The sequence below is a fragment of the Pristiophorus japonicus genome, unplaced genomic scaffold (assembly GCF_044704955.1).
Source record: "Pristiophorus japonicus isolate sPriJap1 unplaced genomic scaffold, sPriJap1.hap1 HAP1_SCAFFOLD_257, whole genome shotgun sequence".
NCBI classification, from domain to species: Eukaryota; Metazoa; Chordata; class Chondrichthyes; family Pristiophoridae; genus Pristiophorus; species Pristiophorus japonicus.
Window position 1 is genome coordinate 613424 of NW_027252307.1, and position 24984 is coordinate 638407.

General features: G+C 50.7%; 1 pseudogene; it reads right to left on the reverse strand.

The window, feature by feature from the left end:
* Nucleotides 1-24984, reverse strand: part of LOC139247099 (collagen alpha-1(XI) chain-like) — a 350100-nt pseudogene that overhangs the window by 17118 nt on the left and 307998 nt on the right.

Here is a 24984-nt window from a genome sequence, read left to right on the forward strand (position 1 = left end):
GAAAGATGTGATTGCACTGGAGAGGGTGCAGAGGAGATTTACCAGGATGTTGCCTGGACTGGAGAATTTTAGCAATGAGGAAAGATTGGATAGGCTGGGTTTGTGTTCTTTGGAACAGAGGAGGCTGAGGGGAGACCTTATTGAGGTGTATAAAATGATGAGGGGCCTGGATAGTGTGGATAGGAAGGACCTATTTGCCTTGGCAGAGGGGTCAACAGGGGGAATAGATTTAAAGTAATTGGGGAGAGGATAGAGGGGATTTGAGGGAAATGTTTTCACCCAGAGGGTGGTGAGGGTCTGGAACTCACGGCCTGAAAGGGTGGTAGAGGCAGAAACCCTCACCACATTTAAAAAGTACTTGGATGTGTACCTGAAGTGCTGTAACCCACAGGGCTACGGACCGAGAGCTGGAAAGTGGGATTAGGCTGGGTAGCTCTTTGTCGGCCGGCACGGACACGATGGGCCAAAATGGCCTTCTTCTGTGCTGTAAATTTCTATGATTCTGTGATCTCTCTCCCCACCTCTCTCACTCTCTCCCTCTCAGTCTCTCTCTCCATCTCTCTCTATCTCGCACGCTCTCTCTCCCAATCTCTGTATCCCTCTCTCTCTGTCTCTCGATTTCTCACCCTCACTCTCTATCTCACACCATTTCTCTCTCGTTCACACTCTCTTTGCCTCCATCTCAATTGCTTTCTATTTTTGACTCCATTCTGTATTCTTACCTTGTGTAGTCAGGTGCTCAATGACTCACTGCTCCCTCTCACACAATAGTTCGAAGCCAGGACTGCTCTGCTGATAAAGGGCACAGGGGATTCTCGCCTCCAATACAATCACCCACTCACAGGATTGTCTGAATTGTCCCTCCTGTCACAGTGACGTTTGCCCTCCCACTTTCCAGCTCACGTCTTCATTCCAGACGGCAAAGGGCAAAGGTCAGCAATGTGACCTCTGACCCACTGAATGTGCTGGGGGCAGGAACGCAGTGCAGTGGGACTGGGGCGAGGAGGAGGGAACTTGCCGTCACTGACACATTTCAATCATCCGAGATTTTCCCCAAAGATTAATTTTCTGTAGCGAGAAAAATTTTGCAAAAAAAGAAAGAAATCTTTCGATACAAACATCTTTCCTTCAGACTTTCCACTTTACCCTGTCCCATCAAACACTCCCAGGGCAGGTACAGCACGGGTTAGATACAGAGTAAAGCTCCCTCTACACTGTCCCATCAAACACTCCCAGGGCAGGTACAGGGGGTTAGATACAGAGTAAAGCTCCCTCTGCACTGTCCCATCAAACACTCCCAGGGCAGGTACAGCACAGGTTAGATACAGAGTAAAGCTCCCTCTACACTGTCCCATCAAACACTCCCAGGGCAGGTACAGCACAGGTTAGATACAGAGTAAAGCTCCCTCTACACTGTCCCATCAAACACTCCCAGGGCAGGTACAGCACGGGGTTAGATACAGAGTAAAGCTCCCTCTACACTGTCCCATCAAACACTCCCAGGGCAGGTACAGGGGTTAGATCCAGAGTAAAGCTCCCTCTACACTGTCCCATCAAACATTCCCAGGGCAGGTACAGCACAGGGTTAGATACAGAGTAAAGCTCCCTCTACACTGTCCCATCAAACACTCCCAGGGCAGGTACAGGGGGTTAGATACAGAGTAAAGCTCCCTCTACACTGTCCCATCAAACACTCCCAGGGCAGGTACAGCATGGGATTAGATACAGAGGCATTAATATAATGAGAGTGAATGGGAAGGGGTTTGATCCATTAGGATTGTGTCATCATCATCATAGACAGTCCCTCGAAGTGAGGATGACTTGCTTCAACGCCAAAAAAGGATGAGTTCACAGATGTTTCAATGAAGGACCTAATATTCCTGATCCTGAACTACATCCTGAAGGGTGGAAGATGCCTGTGGGTGGATTGTTTTAACATGGGGTGGCCATTGCACACCAGCCACCACACGGGCTTGACAGAGCGAGGTCTTGGTCCAGTGACAAGGGTTAACCAGGACTAACCGGAGACCAGCTCTGCTGCACAGACCGAGCGCGCTCACATATCGCAGTGTGGGCTGGTCCGTGCTGCCCCTGGGCCCTCGCCTCTCCTGGGCCCTGGTCACTTCCTTGCATGGACTCTGGCCGCTCCTTCGCCTCTCCTGCTGTGCCTGCCCGCATTGCAATCAGCCGTCGCCCTCCTGCAGCAGCACGCGCTGCTCCCTGCCGTGGTATACTGCCCCACGCTGCTCCCTGCCGTGGTATACTGCCCCACACTGCTCCCTGCAGTGGTATACCGCCCCACGCTGCTCCCTGCAGTGGTATATCGACCCACGCTGCTCCCTGCAGTGGTATACCACCTCACGCTGCTCCCTGCCGTGGTATACCGCCCCACGCTGCTCCCTGCAGTGGTATACCGCCCCACGCTGCTCCCTGCAGTGGTATACCGCCCCACGCTGCTCCCTGCCGTGGTATATCGCCTCACGCTGCTCCCTGCAGTGGTATACCGCCCCTCGCCCTCCTGCAGTGGTATACCGCCCCACGCTGCTCCCTGCCGTGGTATACCGCCCCACGCTGCTCCCTGCAGTGGTATACCGCCCCACGCTGCTCCCTGCCGTGGTATATCGCCTCACGCTGCTCCCTGCAGTGGTATACCGCCCCTCGCCCTCCTGCAGTGGTATACCGCCCCACGCTGTTCCCTGCCGTGGTATACCGCCCCATGCTGCTCCCTGCAGTGGTATACCACCTCACGCTGCTCCCTGCAGTGGTATACTGCCCCACGCTGCTCCCTGCAGTGGTATATCACCTCACGCTGCTCCCTGCAGTGGTATACTGCTCCACGCTGCTCCCTGCAGTGGTATACCGCCCCACGCTGCTCCCTGCAGTGGTATACCACCTCACGCTGCTCCCTGCAGTGGTATACTGCTCCACGCTGCTCCCTGCAGTGGTATACTGCCCCACGCTGCTCCCTGCAGTGGTATACCACCTCACGCTGCTCCCTGCAGTGGTATACCGCCCCACGCTGCTCCCTGCAGTGGTATACCGCCCCACGCTGCTCCCTGCAGTGGTATACTGCTCCACGCTGCTCCCTGCAGTGGTATACTGCTCCACGCTGCTCCCTGCAGTTATTGTGTTCCTGACACAGCTGAGACTGCACACAGGGAGGTTAAAGTAACAGTGACCTCAGTCTTTAATAAGACACTCCAGAGTGAGGAACAGGCCTTAGGGGCCGGCTTATATACAGTGCTCCCAAGGGATGCTGGGATCCCTTGGGACCTCAGGGGATGCGCTCCCTAGTGGCGGAACATAGGAGTGCATGCTTTACAGATACACAACACCAATGGTCCCGGCCTGCTGATGGTGTTGCAGACCGGGACCATGCCACGGTGAGGATCATAGAGTGAAATGTTCACACAATGAGAGCAGTGATGGTCATACAGTGTCATTTTCACACAATGAGGATTGTGTACAGTGGGAGTGAATGGGAAGGGGTTGGGTCCATTGGGATTGTGTACAATGGGAGTGAATGGGAAGGGGTTTGGGTCCATTGGGATTGTGTACAGTGGGAGTGAATGGGAAGGGGTTGGGTCCATTGGGATTGTGTACAGTGGGAGTGAATGGGAAGGGGTTGGGTCCATTGCGATTGTGTACAGTGGGAGTGAATGGGAAGGGGTTGGTTCCATTGGGATTGTGTACAATGAGAGTGAATGGGAAGGGGTTGGGTCCATTGGGATTGTGTACAATGGGAGTGAATGGGAAGGGGTTGGGTCCATTGGGATTGTGTACAGTGGGAGTGAATGGGAAGGGGTTGGGTCCATTGGGGTTGTGTACAGTGGGAGTGAATGGGAAGGGGTTTGATCCATTGGGATTGTGTACGGTGGGAGTGAATGGGAAGGGGTTGGGTCCATTGGGATTGTGTACAATGGGAGTGAATGGGAAGGGGTTTGATCCATTGGGATTGTGTACAATGGGAGTGAATGGGAAGGGTTTTGATCCATTGGGATTGTGTACAATGGGAGTGAATGGGAAGGGGTTGGGTCCATTGGGATTGTGTACAGTGGGAGTGAATGGGAAGGGGTTAGGTCCATTGGGATTGTGTACAATGGGAGTGAATGGGGATGTAGTCACGGTTTCCCTGTCTGTCTCGATGCTTTAGCAGTTTTTAAATGTGACTCATTAGTTGCGGTGAGGTTGGTGAGAAGCTCTCTTCAGTTGCTGTACTGTGAGGAAGTCCATGGAATGAAGAACAAGCCAAGATGGGGCCCTGGGAGAGGCACCGCTGACAAATCCTGAACCAGATGGTGGAAGAATTCGCAAGAAGTGATTACATCAAACTGAACCTGTCCCATGTGTGAATCTTGGAGCTGAGCCCACCTTATCCTTTCGAGCTCTCTCTCCGCCATTGACGAATAAATATCATGTGCAGCCTGTTTATTGCGCCTCACACTGAGATCCGACTGCATCTGCCCAGATCCACACAGCTCTGGCCTTGCCCTCTCTCTGCCTCCTTCAGTGTCTCACTCACTCTTTCTCTCTCTCTCTGTCTCCTCCCGGTGACACCGTTTCACCCATCGGCCTCACTGACTTTCCGCAGCCTGATTGGGACTGAATTCCACTTCTGCCCAAAACATGTGCAATGGAACATTGATTAATGTCTCATCACTCCACGATACATTTCATCCACAAGGACCCAGCTCCAGACCTAGCCTTGCACTCTCTCTCTCTCTCTCTCTCTGTTTTAACGTACAGTTGCCAAGTCCGAGCCTGAGCCACCAGAGCAGCTTCCAAGATTTTCCACTCTGCACTGCCTCAATTTTGGAGACGATTAATTTTCATTTGACAAAAACAAACAATTTGCCTCACTGTAGAAGGGGCTGAACTGGAGGATTGGAACATTCGAGAGATCCAAGAACATTCTGCCTTCATGTTAACCCATCGCTCTCTCTCACTAATTGCATTTCCATATCGAGCCTTTTGCTGCTGGTTATGTTCAGGTCATCTCTCCGAGCCTCGATCCACCCCTCGAATGCCCAAAAGGATTTCTTCACTGAAGCTTTTGTAAATCCCTTTCCGTCTGTCCATGGCTCCGGACACGAACTATCATAGCTGTGAATTATCTGAACGCTTCGTATAAACCCCAGCAGCTGCAGCCGGTTTCCCCGAAAGGAGACCACCCCCAGCTGATTAAAGGGTCAGTGGAAGAACTCTCGTCTGAGTCAGAAGGTCGAGGGTTCACATCCCACTCCAGGGACTTGAACACAAAATCCAGGCTCACACTGCAGTGCAGTACTGAGGGAGAGCCGTACTGTCGGAGGGGCAGTACTGAGGGAGAGCCGCACTGTCGGAGGGGCAGTACTGAGGGAGAGCCGCACTGTCGGAGGGGCAGAACTGAGGGAGCGCCGCACTGTCGGAGGGGCAGTACTGAGGGAGAGCCGCACTGTCGGAGGGGCAGTACTGAGGGAGCGCCGCACTGTCGGAGGGGCAGTACTGAGGGAGCGCCGCACTGTCGGAGGGGCAGTACTGAGGGAGAGCCGCACTGTCGGAGGGGCAGTACTGAGGGAGAGCCGCACTGTCGGAGGGGCAGTACTGAGGGAGAGCCGCACTGTCGGAGGGGCAGTACTGAGGGAGCACCGCACTGTCGGAGGGGCAGTACTGAGGGAGAGATGCACTGTCAGAGGGGCAGTACTGAGGGAGCGCCGCACTGTCGGAGGGGCAGTACTGAGGGAGTGCCGCACTGTCGGAGGGGCAGACTGAGGGAGAGCCGCACTGTCGCAGGGGCAGACTGAGGGAGAGCCGCACTGTCGCAGGGGCAGTACTGAGGGAGAGCCGCACTGTCGGAGGGGCAGTACTGAGGGAGTGCCGCACTGTCGGAGGGGCAGTACTGAGGGAGAGCCGCATTGTCGGAGGGGCAGTACTGAGGGAGTGCTGCACTGTCAGAGGAGCGGTACTGAGGGAGTGCAGCACTGTCGGAGGGGCGGTACTGAGGGAGTGCCACACTGTCGGAGGTGCTGCTTTTCGGACGAGACGTTAAACTGAGACCCCATATGCCCTCTCAGGTGGGCGTAAAATATCTCATGAGCAGTATTTCGAAGATGAGCAGGGGAGTTCTCCCCGGTGTCCTGGGGCCAATATTTATTCCTCAACCAACATCAGTAAAAAGCAGTTAATGTGGGTCATCACCACCTTGCTATTTGTGGGAGCTTGCTGTGCGCAAATTGGCTGCCGCGTTTCCTACATTGCAACTGTGACTGCACTTTAAAAAGTGCTTCATTGGCTGTAAAGCGCTTTGGGACGTCCTGAGGTGGTGAAAGGCGCTATATAAATGTAAGTCTGTCTTGTTGTAGCCTATGTCCCTGGATCAGAACGCTCGGGCCGCTTGGCTTGGGACGCTGCTTGGATGTGAGATGAATGCTGTCACTGCGAGCAGTGACTGTGGAGTCAGGATGGTGAATTGTACAAGTCCATTCTCTGGCCAGTGTTCAACGGGCAAGTTGCCTCTTCCAAACCAGCTCAGCTGTTGTGGATTATGGCTCCATTCGGGGCCTCACTGAAACGCAGAGTTGCTGCTGCACTGTTTTACAATCAGTCCTTACGCTCCTCTCCTCCGCTCTGATAAGCTTCCCCAGCTCATACTTACACTGTACATCATTCCAAAAGCAGGCTACTTGGACACGTCACATCTCCCGAGATCACTGTCCAATCATTCTGGAATTCTCTGCTGGCACTTTGTAGAATTTAATCACAGGAGGAGGCCATTGGGCCCATCGAGCCTGTGCCGGCTCTGTGACAGAGCGATCCAATCAGTCCCACTCCCCGCTCTTTCCCCACAGCCCGGCACATTTCTCCCTTTCAAATATTTATCCAATTCCCGGTTTGAAAGTTACTATTGAATCTGCTCCCACCGCCCTGTCAGGCAGCGCGTTCCCGATCACAACAACTCGCTGCGTAAACACATTCTCCCCCTCTCCCTCACTGGTTCTTTTCTCAATTATCGTCAATCTGTATCCTCTGGTTACTGACCCTCCTGCCCCAGGGAACAGTTTCTCCCGACTTACTCCATCAAAACCCTTCACGATCCTGAACACCTCGATCAAATCTCCCCTTAACATTCTCTGCTCCAAGGAGAACAATCCCAGCTTCTCCAGTCCCTCGACATAACTGAACTCCCTCATCCCTGGAACCATTCTACTCACAGGGAAAAAGACCAACAGCAATCTGGGTTTTACAAGTCGGGGCAGAGAGTACAAGAGAGAACCACAAATTATGCCATGCTCGGTGTGTCCACAGTGAGAAACTGTGCAATATGGCACCCATTATTGAAGGGAGATTACAGCCACAGAGAGCAGACACTGTAGACTCACCAGATGCTCCAGGGATGGGAGAGTTCAGATACAGAGACTATTCCCACTGCAGCAAAGAAGGCTAAGAGGAGAGTTAGTAGACGGTTAATTGAGGTTATTTTGTCAGCTGTGGCTCAGTGGGCAGCACCCTTGCCTCTGAGTCAGAAGGTTGTGGGTTCAAGTCCCACTCCAGGGACTTGAGCACAAAAAATCCAGGCTGACACTCCAGTGCAGTGCTGAGGGAGTGCCGCACTGTCAGAGGGGCAGTGCTGAGGGAGTGCCGCACTGTCAGAGAGGCAGTACTGAGGGAGTGCCGCACTGTCAGAGGGGCAGTACTGAGGGAGTACTGCACTGTCAAAGGGGCAGTACTGAGGGAGTACTGCACTGTCAGAGGGGCAGTACTGAGGGAGTCCGCACTGTCAGAGGGACAGTACTGAGGGAGTACTGCACTGTCGGAGGGGCAGTACTGAGGGAGTACTGCACTGTCAGAGGGGCAGTACTGAGGGAGTGCTGCACTGTCGGAGGGGCAGTACTGAGGGAGTCCGCACTGTCGGAGGGGCAGTACTGAGGGAGCGCCGCACTGTCGGAGGGGCAGTACTGAGGGAGCGCCGCACTGTCGGAGGGGCAGTACTGAGGGAGTGCCGCACTGTCGGAGGGGCAGTACTGAGGGAGCGCCGCACTGTCGGAGGGGCAGTACTGAGGGAGCGCCGCACTGTCGGAGGGGCAGTACTGAGGGAGTACTGCATTGTTGGAGAGGCCGTTTTTCGGACGAGACGTTAAACCGAGGCCCCGTGTGCTCTCTCAGGTTTATGTAAAAGATCCCGTGGCACTATATCGAAGGAGAGTAGGGAAGTTCTCCCCAGTGTCCTGGGGCCAATATTTATCCCTCAATCAATATAACAACAACAGATTATCTGGTCATTATCACATTGCTGTGTGTGGGAGCTTGCTGTGTGCAAATTGACTGCTGCGTTTCCTACATTACACTCCAAAAGAACTTTATTGGCTGTACAGCGCTTTGAGACTTCCGTTGGTCGTAAAAGGTGCTATATAAATGCAAGTCTTTCTTTCCTATGAACATTATGTGAAGGGCTGTGATCGGGTGAATGGGGACTGACGATTCCCTCTGGTTGGCGAGTCCATGATGAGGGATCATCAATTTCAGATGGTCAGTGTGAGGAGGGAGGTCGGGAAGGGCAGCACCTCCCTTGGATGGTCTGAAAGGGACGAGGAACTTGCCTTTATGGGGAAATGCTGGGGGCCAGTGTCCCACGCAGTGCCTGGACCTGGCTCACTGAGGGACTAGGAGTGAGCGCACAGGCTGTACTCTCACATTCCTGTCCTGTTGGTCAGTGTCTAGTTGCTGACGGTGTTTCACAACTCTTTCCATTGTTGGCTTTTCCGACACCCCCTGGTTAACCACAGTCTAGACCATTGTTTTTGTCTTATGAACAGCTAATGGCTGGACAAGGAGGTCTGTGCTCATCGTGGGAGCTCAATCCCTGGTCGGGAATACCCCCACCTCCCGCCATCCAACACTCCGAAATCCCACCTTCATACACATCACCACGGCAACAGGGAGTCACTGACCAACCGACGGCCTTGATCTGCGAGCCTGGATCGTGTCTGTTCCCGCGGATTTTGATGAGGAACACAGTTCTGAGGGGCTGGTTGTTTAAGGCTCGCTCTCACTTTGACCTGTGCATGACCTGTGACTTCCATCTCCAAGCCCTTCCAAGCTTTTATTTTGTTTCTAAATATTCCTTGTCTCTCATACACAAACATATACACAGATCCCAGGGCAGGTGGACTTGGAATTCAGACCAACACAGGAACAGGAGGCCATTCAGCCCCTCGAGCCTGTTACACAGGAACAGGAGGAGGCCATTCAGCCCCTCGAGCCTGTTCCACCAATCAATGAGACGGGGAAAGCGAGAGCGGGAGAGAGTGGGGGGTTAGAGTGGGGGGTGGAGAGAGAGGGGGAGAGAGAGGGGGAGAGAGAGGGGGAGAGAGAGGGGGAGAGAGAGGGGGAGAGAGAGGGGGAGAGAGAGGGGGAGAGAGAGGGGGAGAGTAGAGGTGAGGGGCAGAGAGGGGGAGAGTGGAGGAGAGGGGGAGAGAGGGGAGGGAGAGGGGGATCCAGAGTCACAGCAGCCAATAACTGGAAGCTGCAGCAAGGTCTGACGATGATGGGGTAAATGGGCCAATCTCCACAAGGTGGAAAGCCCGGGGGGAAGATTAACATGACTGGTCTTACCTGGGTGTATAGGAACATAAGAATTAGGAGCAGGAGCAAGCCATTCGGCCCCTTGAGCCTGCTCCACCATTCAATAAGTTCATGGCTGATCTTCTACTTCAACTCCACTTTCCTGCACTGGTGGAGCAGGCCCGAGGGGCCGAATGGCCACTCCTGCTCCTAAATCTTATGTTCCTATGCACCCAGGAAAGACCCCATATTCCTTGATTTCCTTAATATCCAAAAATCTATCGATCTCAGCCTTGAAATATACTCAAAGACTGAGCCTCCACAGCCGAGAATTCCAGAGATTCACCCCCCTCCGAGTGAAGAGATTTCTCCTCAGCTCAGTCCTCAATGGCCGAGCCCTTATCCTGAGACTGTGTCCCTAGCTCTCTAACAATTTTATACATTTCAATGAGATCATCTCTCATTCTTCCAAACGCCAGAGATTATAGTCCCAATTTACTCAATCTCTCCTGAGAGGACAGCCCTCTCCTCCCAGGAATCAATCCAGTGAACATTTGTTGCACCCACTCTAAGGTTAGTATATCCTTCGGTAGGGAAACCAAGACTGTACACTCCAGCTGCAGTCTCACCAAAGCCCGATATAAATGTAGAAAGACTTCCTTACTCTTGTACTCCAACCTCCTTGTAATAAAGACCAACATACCATTTGCTTTAATCACTTGCTGTCCCTGCAGGTTAACTTTCAGTGATTGGTGTACAGGGACATCCAGGTCCCTCTGAACACCAACATTTCCCAATCTCTCACCATTTAAACAATACTCTGCTTTTCTATGTTTCCCACCAAAGTGGATAACTTCACATTTCTACACATTATATTCCATTTGCCATGTGTTTGCCCACTCACTCAGCCTGCCTCTATCCCCTTGAAGCCTCTTTGCATCCTCCTCACAACTTACATTCCCACCGAGCTTTGAATCATCAGCAAACTTGGATATATTACACTCGGTCCCCTCATCCAAATCATTGATAGAGATTGTGAATAGCTGGGCCCCAGCACCGATCCTTGCGGTACCCCACTAGTTACAGCCCGCCAACCCAAAAATGACCCGTTTATTCCTACTCTCTGTTTTCTGTCCTTTAACCAATCCTCAATCCATGCTAGTGTATTACCCTAACCCTAACCCAATCCTATGAGCCCTAATCGTGTGCAACAACCTCTTGTGTGGCACTTTATCGAATGCCTTCTGAAATTCCAAATATACTACATTCACTGGTTCCCCCTTATCTACCCTGCTAGTTACATTCTCAAAAAATTGTTAACAGATTTGTCAAATCTGTAATATCCCTTTTATAAATCCATGTTGACTCTGTCCAATCATATCATGATTCTCTAATTACCATGTTAACATGTCCCTAACAACAGATTCTCATATTTCCCCGACAACTGATGTTAGGCTAACTGGCCTGTAGTTCCCTGTTTGCTCTCTCCCTCCTGTCTTGAATAGCGGGGTTACATTTTCTACCATCCAATCCGCTGGGACTGTTCTAGAATCTCGGGAATTCAATGCACCCACTATCGAACATTCGGATGTAGGCCTCAGGTCCAGGAGATTTGTCGGCTTTTAGTCCCCTTAATTTCTTCAGTACTGTTTCTTTACCAACATTAATTACTTTTTAGTTCCTCACTCTCATTAAACTTTTCATTCCCCATATATTCCCCTATATTGCCGGTATGTTCTTTGTGTCTTCTACAGTGTCCAACATCCCTACTATTTCCTTATTCCCCATTATAGATTCTCCTGTCTCTGCCTCTAAGGGGCCCATGTATACTTTCCCAAATCTCTTTCTTTTTACATATTTGTGATGCTCTTACAATCTGTTTTCATATTTCTTGCCAGTTTTCTCTCCTATTCTATTTTCTCCTTCTTTACCAGTGTGTTGGTCATTCTTTGCTGATTTGTAAAACCCTCCCAATTCTCAGACTTACTGCTCTTTTTACCAACATTGTAAGCATCTTCTTTAAATCTAATGCTATCTTTAACTTCTCTAGTAAGCCGTGGCTGTACCATTTTTCCTGTGGAGTTTTTATTGCTTAAGGGAATTTATGTTCGTTGAGAATTGTGAATTATTTCTTTAAATATTCACCATTACTTATCTACCATCATATCTTTTAAGCTAATTCCCCAATCTAACTCAGCCAACTCAGTCTTATACTTCCGTAATTGGCTTTATTTAAATTTAAGAGCCTAATTTCAGACTTAAGCACATCACTCTCCAACGTAATATGAAATTCTATCACAAAATGATCACTCTTCCCCAGAGGATCCTTTACTGTAAGATTTCTAATTAACCTGGGTACAGGTGAGAGATACAGGGGACTGGTCTTACCCAGGTACAGGTGAGAAATACACAGGTCGTACCCAGGTACAGGTGAGGGATACAGGGGACAGGTCTTACCCAGGTACAGGTGAGAAATACACAGGTCGTACCCAGGTACAGGTGAGAGATACAGGGGACAGGTCTTACCCAGGTACAGGTGAGATATACAGGGGACAGGTCTTACCCAGGTACAGGTGAGAGATACAGGGGACAGGTCTTACCCAGGTACAGGTGAGAGATACCCAGGACGGGTCTTACCCAGGTACAAGTGAGAGATACAGGGGACAGGTCTTACCCAGGTACAGGTGAGAAATACACAGGTCGTACCCAGGTACAGGTGAGGGATACAGGGGACAGGTCTTACCTGTGTACAGGTGAGGGATACATGGGACAGTTCTTACCCGGGTACAGGTGAGAGATACACGGGATTTACCTGGGTACAGGTGAGGGATACATGGGTCTTACCTGGGTACAGGTGAGGGATACACAGGTCTTACGTGGGTACAGGTGAGGAATACACGGGTCTTACCTGGGTACAGGTGAGGGATACACGGGTCTTACCTGGGTACAGGTGAGGGATACATGGGACGGGTCTTACCTGGGTACAGGTGAGAGATACACGGGTCTTACCTGGGTACAGGTGAGGGATACATGGGTCTTAGCTGGGTACAGGTGAGGGATACACGGGTCTTACCTGAGTACAGGTGAGGGATACACGGGTCTTACCTGAGTACAGGTGAGGGATACACGGGTCTTACCTGGGTACAGGTGAGGGATACACGGGTCTTACCTGGGTACAGGTGAGGGATACATGGGACGGGTCTTACCTGGGTACAGGTGAGAGATACACGGGTCTTAGCTGGGTACAGGTGAGGGATACACGGGTCTTACCTGGGTACAGGTGAGGGATACACGGGTCTTACCTGGGTACAGGTGAGGGATACATGGGTCTTACCTGGGTACAGGTGAGGGATACACAGGTCTTACGTGGGTACAGGTGAGGAATACACGGGTCTTACCTGGGTACAGGTGAGGGATACACGGGTCTTAGCTGGGTACAGGTGAGGGATACATGGGTCTTACCTGGGTACAGGTGAGGGATACACAGGTCTTACGTGGGTACAGGTGAGGAATACACGGGTCTTACCTGGGTACAGGTGAGGGATACACGGGTCTTACCTGGGTACAGGTGAGGGATACATGGGACGGGTCTTACCTGGGTACAGGTGAGAGATACACGGGTCTTACCTGGGTACAGGTGAGGGATACATGGGTCTTAGCTGGGTACAGGTGAGGGATACACGGGTCTTACCTGAGTACAGGTGAGGGATACACGGGTCTTACCTGGGTACAGGTGAGAGATACACGGGTCTTACCTGGGTACAGGTGAGGGATACACAGGTCTTACATGGATACAGGTGAGGGATACATGGGTCTTACCTGGGTACAGGTGAGGGATACATGGGACGGGTCTTACCTGGGTACAGGTGAGAGATACACGGGTCTTACCTGGGTACAGGTGAGGGATACACAGGTCTTACCTGGGTACAGGTGAGGGATACATGGGTCTTACCTGGGTACAGGTGAGGGATACATGGGACGGGTCTTACCTGGGTACAGGTGAGGGATACACAGGTCTTACATGGATACAGGTGAGGGATACACGGGTCTTACCTGGGTACAGGTGAGGGATACATGGGTCTTACCTGGGTACAGGTGAGGGATACATGGGACAGGTCTTATCTGGGTACAGGTGAGGGATACATGGGTCTTACCTGGGTACAGGTGAGGGATACATGGGTCTTACCTGGGTACAGGTGAGGGATAGGGTCTTACCTGGGTACAGGTGAGGGATAGGGTCTTACCTGGGTACAGGTGAGGGATACATGGATCTTACCTGGGTACAGGTGAGGGATACACAGGTCTTACCTGGGTACAGGTGAGGGATACACGGGTCTTACCTGGGTACAGTTGTTTGGTTGGGGCACTGAGCTGGGCTGACTTTGTGACTCTAAAGGCAACATCTGCTGTCCGGGTGTTTTTCCTGCTGGAGCAGAATCCTGTTGTTCTCTGTATTCCTTCAGGTAAAGTGTGAAGTTCCAAAACCTTCAGGATGTCTACGGGTTCCACTGTGGAAAGAAGAAATGGTGATTACAATTCAAATGCCGATAACATCTTGCAATGTAGTATACCGTATTGGCTGCTCACGATGTGGTCTCCTCTACATTGGGGAGACAGAGTGTAGATTGGGTGACCGCTTTGCGATGCACCTCCGTTCAGTCCGTAAGCGTGACCTCGAGCTTCCGGTCACCTGTCACTTTAATTCCCCCTCCATTCCCACTCTGACCTCTCTGGCCTCTGCCTCCTGCACTGTTCCAATGAAGCTCAACGCAAGCTCAAGGAGCACCTCAGCTTTCGTTTAGGCAATTTACAGTCTTCCGAACTCAACATCGAGTTCAACAATTTCAGACCAGAACCTCTGCCCGTATTTTTTTCTCTTTCCTCCTGTTTTTTACAAACCCCCCCACCCCGTGTTCCTCTTTCCCAGGGCAGCCGGTGATAATTCCGTCATTTACATCCTATCTAGACTCATCTTTTGTTTCCAAACTTGTGCCGTTATCATCTCAATTTGGCCCATCATCCCTTTTGTCTCTCTAATCTCTCCTGCCTTCCACCCTATCACAGACCTTCCCTTTTGTCCTTTCCTCCCTCCCCCTTTCAGTGCCCCTCCACCTCCAATCTGTTACATTTCAAACTTTCGCCAGTTCTGACGAAGGTCACAGACCTGAAACGTTAACTCTGTTTCTCTCTCCACAGATGCTGCCTGACCCGCTGAGATTTGCAGCATTCTCTGTTTTTATTGGCAACAACCCAAGGTCTCCGGGAGCACATCATCCCCTCCCCACCTCTTCCGAAACAGGTTGATAAAGGTCGCGTCAGCGTTAAACGTGAGTCACAAGCCTCAGCTGGTCTCTGCATTTATCAACAGACTGACAGTTCAAATGGAACTTGCTGCAGGTAAAGTCTTTTTAACAATTTGATTTAAAAATGTCCTCAACAGCTGAGGTGGCAGAGGCCAGAATCAGAGTCTCACACAACACAGGAGGAGGCCATTGGGCCCATCGAGCCTGTGCCGGCTCTGTGACAGAGCGATCCCATCAGTCCCACTCCCCGCTCTGTCCCCACAGCCCGGCACATTTCCCCCTTTCAAGTATTTATCCAGTTCCCGGTTTGAAAGTTACTATTGAATCTGCTCCCTTTCAGGCAGCGCGTTCCCGATCACAACAACTCGCTGCGTAAACACATTCTCCTCATCTCCTCCTCTGGCTCTTTTGCCAATTATTGTCAATCTGTGTCCCTCTGGTTACTGACCCGCCTGCCCCGGGGAACAGTTTCTCCCGATTTACTCCATCAAAACCCTTCATAATCCTGAACACCTCGATCAAATCTCCCCTTAACCTTCTCTGCTCCAAGGAGAACAACCCCAGCTTCTCCAGTCTCTCCAAGTAACGGAAGTCCCTTATTCCTGTCAAGAGAAAAAAATCAGCATCGAATCCTCTAATCATCTTAAACACCTCGATGAGATCGCCCCTTAACCTTCTACACTCGAGGGAACACAAGCCCAGTCTGTGCAACCTGTCCTCGTAATTTAACCCTTTTATCCCCGGTACCATTCTGTTGAATCTGTGCAGCTCCCTCTCCGAGGCCGATATACCCTCCCTGAGGGGCGGGGCCCAGGGCCGAACACAGTTACTGCAGGCGGGCTCTGACCAGGGCTCTGTATAAACTGGAACATAAGAACATAAGAAATAGGAGCAGGAGTCGGCCATTTGGTCCCTCGAGCCTGCTCCGCCATTCAATAAGATCATGGCTGATCCGATCATGGACTCAGCTCCACTTCCCTGCCCGTTCCCCATAACCCTTTACTCCCTTATCGCTCAAAAATCTGTCTATCTCCACCTTAAATATATTCAATGACCCAGCCTCCACAGCTCTCTGGGGCAGAGAATTCCACAGATTTACAACCCTCTGAGAGAAGAAATTCCTCCTCATCTCAGTTTTAAATGGGCGGCCCCTTATTCTGACACTAAGCCCCCTAGTTCTAGATTCCCCCACAAGGGGGAAACATCCTCTCTGCATCCACCTTGTCAAGCCCCCTTATTATCTTATAAGTTTCAATAAGATCACCTCTCATTATTCTGAACTCCAATGAGGCCCAAACTACCCAACCTATCTTCATAAGTCAACCCCCTCATCTCCAGAATCAACCGAGTGAACCTTCTCTGAACAGCCTCCAATACAAGTATATCCTTCCTTAAATACGGAGACCAAAACTGTACGCAGTACTCCAGGTGTGGCCTCACCAATACCCTGTACAGTTGTAGCAGGACTTCTCTGCTTTTATACTCTATCCCCCCGGCAATAAAGGCCAACATTCCATTTGCCTTCCTGATCACTTGCTGGACCTGCAGACTAACTTTTTGTGTAACATAACTTTGTATTCCAGCCCTCGAGATAAAGCCATTTATGACTGGATTTGAGGGAAGGGGTCCATGGTGGGACAATCAGCCATGAACTCTGCACGGGGCGGGGGAGCTGATTCTTTAACGGTGATATCTCAGGCCAGTAATGTGTTTGAGAGCCTCAACACCAAGTTCGCATTACAGCTGTGCTTCTGATTACAGCTGTGCTTCTCTACCAGCCAATCCGAGATCACAGAGCAAGACTGAACCCTTTGAAATATAGCTCATTAATCAGGATTGAAGTCACTACAAATAAACCACAACTTGGTAAATATATAAATAACGGATCACTGGCATCTGGTACTGTACGGCATGTGTGTGTCTCAGTGTCTCCTGTACATGTACAGTACACAGCGGGTAAAGGGAACAATTCACTCCCGTCTGGTACTGTACACCCCGTGTATGTCCCAGTGTCTCCTGTACATGTACAGTACACAGCGGGTAAAGGGAACAATTCTCTCCCGTCTGGTACTGTACACCCCGTGCATGTCCCAGTGTCTCCTGTACATGTACAGTACACAGCGGGTAAAGGGAACAATTCTCTCCCGTCTGGTACTGTACGGCTCGTGTATGTCCCAGTGTCTCCTGTACATGTACAGTACACAGCGGGTAAAGGGAACAATTCTCTCCCGTCTGGTACTGTACACCCCGTGTATGTCCCAGTGTCTCCTGTACATGTACAGTACACAGCGGGTAAAGGGAACAATTCTCTCCCGTCTGGTACTGTACAGCCCGTGTATGTCCCAGTGTCTCCTGTACATGTACAGTACACAGCGGGTAAAGGGAACAATTCACTCCCGTCTGGTACTGTACACCCCGTGTATGTCCCAGTGTCTCCTGTACATGTACAGTACACAGCGGGTAAAGGGAACAATTCTCTCCCGTCTGGGACTGTACACCCCGTGTATGTCCCAGTGTCTCCTGTACATGTACAGTACACAGCGGGTAAAGGGAACAATTCTCTCCCGTCTGGTACTGTACAGCCCGTGTGTGTCCCAGTGTCTCCTGTACATGTACAGTACACAGCGGGTAAAGGGAACAATTCTCTCCCGTCTGGTACTGTACACCCCGTGTATGTCCCAGTGTCTCCTGTACATGTACAGTACACAGCGGGTAAAGGGAACAATTCTCTCCCGTCTGGTACTGTACGGCCCCAGTGCTGGCTCCTGTTTCTATCTCCTATACCTTGCCCCACCCCCAGCTCTCGCTACCTGTACAACACCTGTCTGCGAGCTGCAGTCTGCTTCCATGAATCAGAGCAAATCCACTCCCACAGTGACTTTGAAAACAGAACAAAGAGGTTGAAGCGAGCAGGTGCTTGCTGTAATAACGGAGCGCCTGGTTTAATGGGCTGCTCACTCTCCCAGCAGACATGGTGTTGAATGAGACAGCTCTGTCAGTTCCTGGCTCTGTGTGTGGAGCAATGCAAGCACTGCCCTGCTCCTTTGTCCCGGTACAATCTACCGCTACTGGCCCAGAACGCTTTCAATACATGGTGCATCGCTGGGCTGCTGAGACCCATTGTGTTTGAAGGACACCATGGCGGAGAAATTCGGTCACACACCATTTATGGCATTAATCCAGGCAGCGTGGTCAGTTTAGCGCCTTGAAAACGTTGGCGCCCTCTGGTGAGAAATTGGTCAGAATCGGGCGAGGAGCGGACAGGGCAATAAATCAGCTGTTGCACACGAACCTGCCTTGGGGGGCCCATAACCACAGTTTGGGCGGTACATTTGGCGAATCCATTGCGCATTCGCGGAACTCCGATTGCAATCCCGGGAAAAGCCGAGACTGAAAGGTTTGGATAGTAATGCTCCCATTAAAGTTTTCACAATCGCTCGTTTTCCCCCTGCACTGCTCTGTCTGTCTGCCACTCAAACTGGGAGGCTCCCTCACCGTGCTGTGTGTAAACCTTGCACTGACTGTGACTGAGACTCACACCGTGCTGTGTGTAAACCTTGCACTGACTGTGACTGAGACTCACACCGTGCTGTGTGTAAACCTTGCACTGACTGTGACTGAGACTCACACCGTGCTGTGTGTAAACCTTGCACTGACTGTGACTGAGACTCACACCGTGCTGTGTGTAAACCTTGCACTGACTGTGACTGAGACTCACACCATGCTGTGTGTAAACCTTGCACTGACTGACTGAGACTCACACCGTGCTGTGTGTAAACCTTGCACTGACTGTGACTGAGACTCACACCGTGCTGTGTGTAAACCTTGCACTGACTGTGACTGAGACTCACACCGTGCTGTGTGTAAACCTTGCACTGACTGTGACTGAGACTCACACACCGTGCTGTGTGTAAACCTTGCACTGACTGTGACTGAGACTCACACCGTGCTGTGTGTAAACCTTGCACTGACTGTGACTGAGACTCACACCGTGCTGTGTGTAAACCTTGCACTGACTGTGACTGAGACTTACACCGTGCTGTGTGTAAACCTTGCACTGACTGTGACTGAGACTCACACCGTGCTGTGTGTAAATGTTGCACTGACTGTGACTGAGACTCACACCGTGCTGTGTGTAAACCTTGCACTGACTGTGACTGAGACTCACACCGTGCTGTGTGTAAACCTTGCCCTGACTGTGACTGAGACTTACACCGTGCTGTGTATAAACCTTGCACTGACTGTGACTGAGACTCACACCGTGCTGTGTGTAAATGTTGCACTGACTGTGACTGAGACTCACACCGTGCTGTGTGTAAACCTTGCACTGACTGTGACTGAGACTCACACCGTGCTGTGTGTAAACCTTGCACTGACTGTGACTGAGACTCACACACCGTGCTGTGTGTAAACCTTGCACTGACTGTGACTGAGACTCACACACCTTGCTGTGTGTAAACCTTGCACTGACTGTGACTGAGACTCACACCGTGCTGTGTGTAAACCTTGCACTGACTGTGACTGAGACTCACACACCGTGCTGTGTGTAAACCTTGCACTGACTGTGACTGAGACTCACACCGTGCTGTGTGTAAACCTTGCACTGACTGTGACTGAGACTCACACACCGTGCTGTGTGTAAACCTTGCACTGACTGTGACTGAGACTCACACACCTTGCTGTGTGTAAACCTTGCACTGACTGTGACTGAGACTCACACCGTGCTGTGTGTAAACCTTGCACTGACTGTGACTGAGACTCACACCGTGCTGTGTGTAAACCTTGCACTGACTGTGACTGAGACTTACACCGTGCTGTGTGTAAACCTTGCACTGACTGTGACTGAGACTCACACACCGTGCTGTGTGTAAACCTTGCACTGACTGTGACTGAGACTCACACCGTGCTGTGTGTAAATGTTGCACTGACTGACCTCTGGGGGGAGCACTTCCTCATCCCTTTAAGTAGCCGCCAGTTAACGACTGCCAGCCTGGACCCGCTGTTTCTCCAGACGTTGTTATTGGCCGGCGCTCAGTGAGACGCCCACACCGAATATACCGACCCAAGCGTCTGCGTTGCTCCAGGAATACGTCAGGATCGCAGCGATTAGCAGCAGCCGGGCGCGAGCGGTTTGCGCCCCCAGTGAGCCTGGAATGGATTATTGCTCGGGGCGCTGAACTCTGTGCTCCCGGTCAGTAACCTCGCACCCTCCCAGTAACCCCCGCTCTGGGTGTTAACTGAGGCATGAGACAACCGGAAATCCATCCCTACAGTTGTGTTCAGGTGAAAATAACGAGAAAGAGAGTGTTTGAGTTACGTTCATGTCAGGCATTTAACATGCTCCTTAAAACCTCTCTCTTTGACCAAACTCTTGGTCACCTAAGCTAATATCTCCTTCTTTCGCTCGCCGTCAATTTCTGGCTGAGTTGCGCCCTTGTGTATTACTCTGTTAACGGTGCTACATCAAGGCAAGTAGCTGTTAGAACATAAGAATATAAGAGCATAAGAATTAGGAACAGGAGTAGGCCATCTAGCCCCTCGAGCCTGCTCCGCCATTCAACAAGATCATGGCTGATCTGGCCGTGGACTCAGCTCCACTTACCCGCCCGCTCCCCGTAACCCTTAATTCCCTTATTGGTTAAAAATCTATCTATCTGTGACTTGAATACATTCAATGAGCTAGCCTCAACTGCTTCCTTGGGCAGAGAATTCCACAGATTCACAACCCTCTGGGAGAAGAAATTCCTTCTCAACTCGGTTTTAAATTGGCTCCCCCGTATTTTGAGACTGTGCCCCCTAGTTCTAGTCTCCCCGACCAGTGGAAACAACCTCTCTGCCTCTATCTTGTCTATCCCTTTCATTATTTTAAATGTTTCTATAAGATCACCCCTCATCCTTCTGAACTCCAACGAGTAAAGACCCAATCTACTCAATCTATCATCATAAGGTAATCCCTTCATCTCCGGAATCAGCCGAGTGAATCGTCTCTCTACCCCCTCCAAAGCCAGTATATCCTTCCTTAAGTAAGGTGACCAAAACTGCACGCAGTACACCAGGTGCGGCCTCACCAATACCCTGTACAGTTGCAGCAGGACCTCCCTGCTTTTGTACTCCATCCCTCTCGCAATGAAGGCCAGCATTCCATTCGCCTTCCTGATTACCTGCTGCACCTGCAAACTAACTTTTTGGGATTCATGCACAAGGACCCCCAGGTCCCTCTGCACCGCAGCATGTTGTAATTTCTCCCCATTCAAATAGTATTCCCTTTTACTGTTTTTTTTCCCCAAGGTGGATGACCGCACATTTTCCGACATTTTATTCCATCTGCCAAACCTTAGCCCATTCGCTTAACCTATCTAAATCTCTTTGCAGCCTCTCTATGTCCTCTACACAACCCGCTTTCCCACTAATCTTTGTGTCATCTGCAAATTTTGTTACACTACACTCTGTCCCCTCTTCCAGGTCATCTATGTTAATTGTAAACAGTTGTGGTCCCAGCACCGATCCCTGTGGCACACCACTAACCACCGATTTCCAACCCGAAAAGGACCCATTTATCCCGACTCTCTGCTTTCTGTTATTCAGTCAATTCTCGCTCCATGCTAATACATTTCCTCTGACTCCACGTACCTCTGTCTTCTGCAGTAACCTTTTGTGTGGCACCTTATCGAATGCCTTTTGGAAATCTAAATACACCACATCCATCGGTACACCTTTATCCACCATGCTCGTTATATCCTCAAAGAATTCCAGTAAATTAGTTAAACATGATTTCCCCTTCATGAATCCATGTTGCGTCTGCTTGATTGCACTATTCCTATCGAGATGTCCCACTATGTCTTCCTTAATGATAGCTTCAAGCATTTTCCCCACTACAGATGTTAAACTAACCGGCCTAATGTTACCTGCCTTTTGTCTGCCCCTTTTTTTAAACAGAGGCGTTACATTAGCTGCTTTCCAATCCGCTGGTACCTCCCCAGAGTCCAGAGAATTTTGGTAGATTATAACGAATGCATCTGCTATAACTTCCGCCATTCTTTTAATACCCTGGGATGCATTTCATCAGGACCAGGGGACTTGTCTACCTTGAGTCCCATTTGCCTGTCCAGCACTACCCCGCTAGTGATAGTGATTGTCTCAAGGTCCTCCCTTCCCACATTCCTGTGACCAGCAATTTTTGGCAAGGTTTTTGTGTCTTCCACTGTGAAGACCGAAGCAAAATAATTGTTTAAGGTCTCAGCCATTTCCACATTACCCATTACTAAATCCCCCTTCTCTTCTTCTAAGGGACCAACATTTACTTTAGTCACTCTTTTCCGTTTTATATATCGGTAAAAGCTTTTACTATCCGTTTTTATGTTTTGCGCAAGTTTACTTTCATAATCTATCTTTCCTTTTTTTATTGCTTTCTTAGTTATTCTTTGCTGTCGTTTAAAATTTTCCCAATCTTCTCGTTTCCCACTAACCTTGGCCACCTTATACGCATTGGTTTTTAATTTGATACTCTCCTTTATTTCCTTGGTTATCCACGGCTGGTTATCCCTTCTCTTACCACCCTTCTTTTTCACTGGAATATATTTTTGTTGAGCACTATGAAAGAGCTCCTCAAAAGTCCTCCACTGTTCCTCAATTGTACCACCGTTTAGTCTGTGTTCCCAGTCTACTTTAGCCAACTCTGCTCTCATCCCACTGTAGTCCCCTTTGTTTAAGCATAGTACGCTTGTTTGAGACACTACTTCCTCATCCTCAATCTGTGTTACAAATTCAACCATACTGTGATCACTCATTCCGAGAGGATCTTTTACTAGGAGATCGTTTATTATTCCTGTCTCATTACACAGGACCAGATCTAAGATAGCTTGCTCCCTTGTAGGTTGATTAAATAGTTGCGGTAAAACATCTGAAGGGGATTTGTTTGCGAATTCCTGTAAGATTAGAATGGCTATTTACTTATCTCACTGCTCAGGTCGTATACAACATGCATTTCACACCCCGTGTCACAGGAAACATTCCCTCTCCCCCACTCCCCCGCCACCCAACCCGGCCCCCCGACCTCTCCTTTCATGGCAGGTGCCACGAAACAGATCGAGAGCGTCTATCTCAATGTTATACATCACTGAGAGTCAGTGTGTGTGGGACCTGTACCCCAGTTAGTCAGTGTGTGTGTGACCCATACCCCAGTTAGTCAGTGTGTGTGGGACACGTACCCCAGTGAGAGTCAGTGTGTGTGGGACCCATACCCCAGTGAGAGTCAGTGTGTGTGGGACCCGTACCCCAGTGAGAGTCAGTGTGTGTGGGACCCATACCCCAGTGAGAGTCAGTGTGTGTGGGACTCGTACCCCAGTGAGAGTCAGTGTGTGTGGGTCCCGTACCCCAGTGAGAGTCAGTGTGTGTGGGACCTGTACCCCAGTGAGAGTCAGTGTGTGTGTGACCCATACCCCAGTTAGTCAGTGTGTGTGGGACACGTACCCCAGTGAGAGTCAGTGTATGTGGGATACCCAGTGAGAGTCAGTGTGTGTGGAACCCATACCCCAGTGAGAGTCAGTGTGTGTGGGACTCGTACCCCAGTGAGAGTCAGTGTGTGTGGGTCCCGTACCCCAGTGAGAGTCAGTGTGTGTGGGACCTGTACCCCAGTGAGAGTCAGTGTGTGTGGGACCCGTACCCCAGTGAGAGTCAGTGTGTGTGGGACCCGTACCCCAGTGAGAGTCAGTGTGTGAGGGACCCGTACCCCAGTGAGAGTCAGTGTGTGTGGGACTCGTACCCCAGTGAGAGTCAGTGTGTGTGGGACCCGTACCCCAGTGAGAGTTAGTGTGTGTGGGACCCGTACCCCAGTGAGAGTCAGTGTGTGTGGGACTCGTACCCCAGTGAGAGTCAGTGTGTGTGGGACCCGTACCCCAGTGAGAGTCAGTGTGTGTGGGACCCGTACCCCAGTGAGAGTCAGTGTGTGTGGGACCTGTACCCCAGTGAGAGTCAGTGTGTGTGGGATCTTGCTGCTTACAAATTAGCTGCAGTGTTTCCATATTTTGTAACAGTGACAACACATCAAAAGTAATATTACATCAATTTCTAGCCTTGCTTTCTTTTTTTCTTTATTCATCTTATTCTTAATCTATCCAGGGTCATATATGTTGATATTACAGAATCCCCTCCCACCGCAACGCTGAGCTGCCCGTTCCCAGTGCTGGTGCTGCGTGGGACCAACAGGTGACTGCACGGCTTCACGGGAACATTGCTCTCCCCTCCCGCAGTGTCTCCTTCATCCCGGTCTCTCCGGTTCGTGTGTATCATCTACCTGTTCACTGCCTGCTACTCTCCCTCTGGTCTGTGTGGGATCCTGTTCCTAACCTCACCTCACCTGTGACATTCTGTTGTAAGATTCCTCAACCCCACCCGCTCCCCATATCCCCATCTCCATAACTACCCACCTTCTACCATATCCCTCAGCCCCAGCCCCTCCCCATATCCCCATATCCCTAACCCCACCTACGCAGTGTCTCACCACATCGCTCAATCTCTCCCTCTCTAGAAATATATGTAAACACTTTCAATGTCCATCCCTGGTCATTTATTCCACAACTCAATTGCCCTTTGGGTGAATCAGTTCCCCCTGACTTCTGAACTTAATCCTCACTTGCTCAGTTTTAATCTGTGCCTCCCGGGGTTTGAATACTTCCCCGCTGAGAACAATTTACTGTGAAGGGGATGAGCCCCGGGGGTGTGGGCTAGTCAAGGCAGACAGTGGGGACGTACCGAATGGAACAAGGGCAAACCCAGGGGAACGGGGACAAGCTGAGAAAGGGAGACCGAGCAACATGGACCGACAGGCAGCCAGAAACTGAAAGGGAGACCGTTAGACGAGTTTAGGGAAATCCCGAGACTCAGGGCCCAGGAGTGGGAGGCTGGACACAATGTGGTTGCTATGCGGAGATTTCAGGGATGAGAGTGCTGTGGTAGATCCCAGGGGAGGCTCAGGCCAAGCGTGGAGAGTGACAGAACTATCGGACAAAGGGGAGGAGGCTTCAGAATATGGCTGCATGTGTCCTGTGAGTGAGAATTTCCAGAGCAAGCCCACGCTTGCCTTGAAAGGGCAGGAACACACAGAGAGAGCTGTGAGGCTCACTCAGCTCCTGTGGGTGGCTAA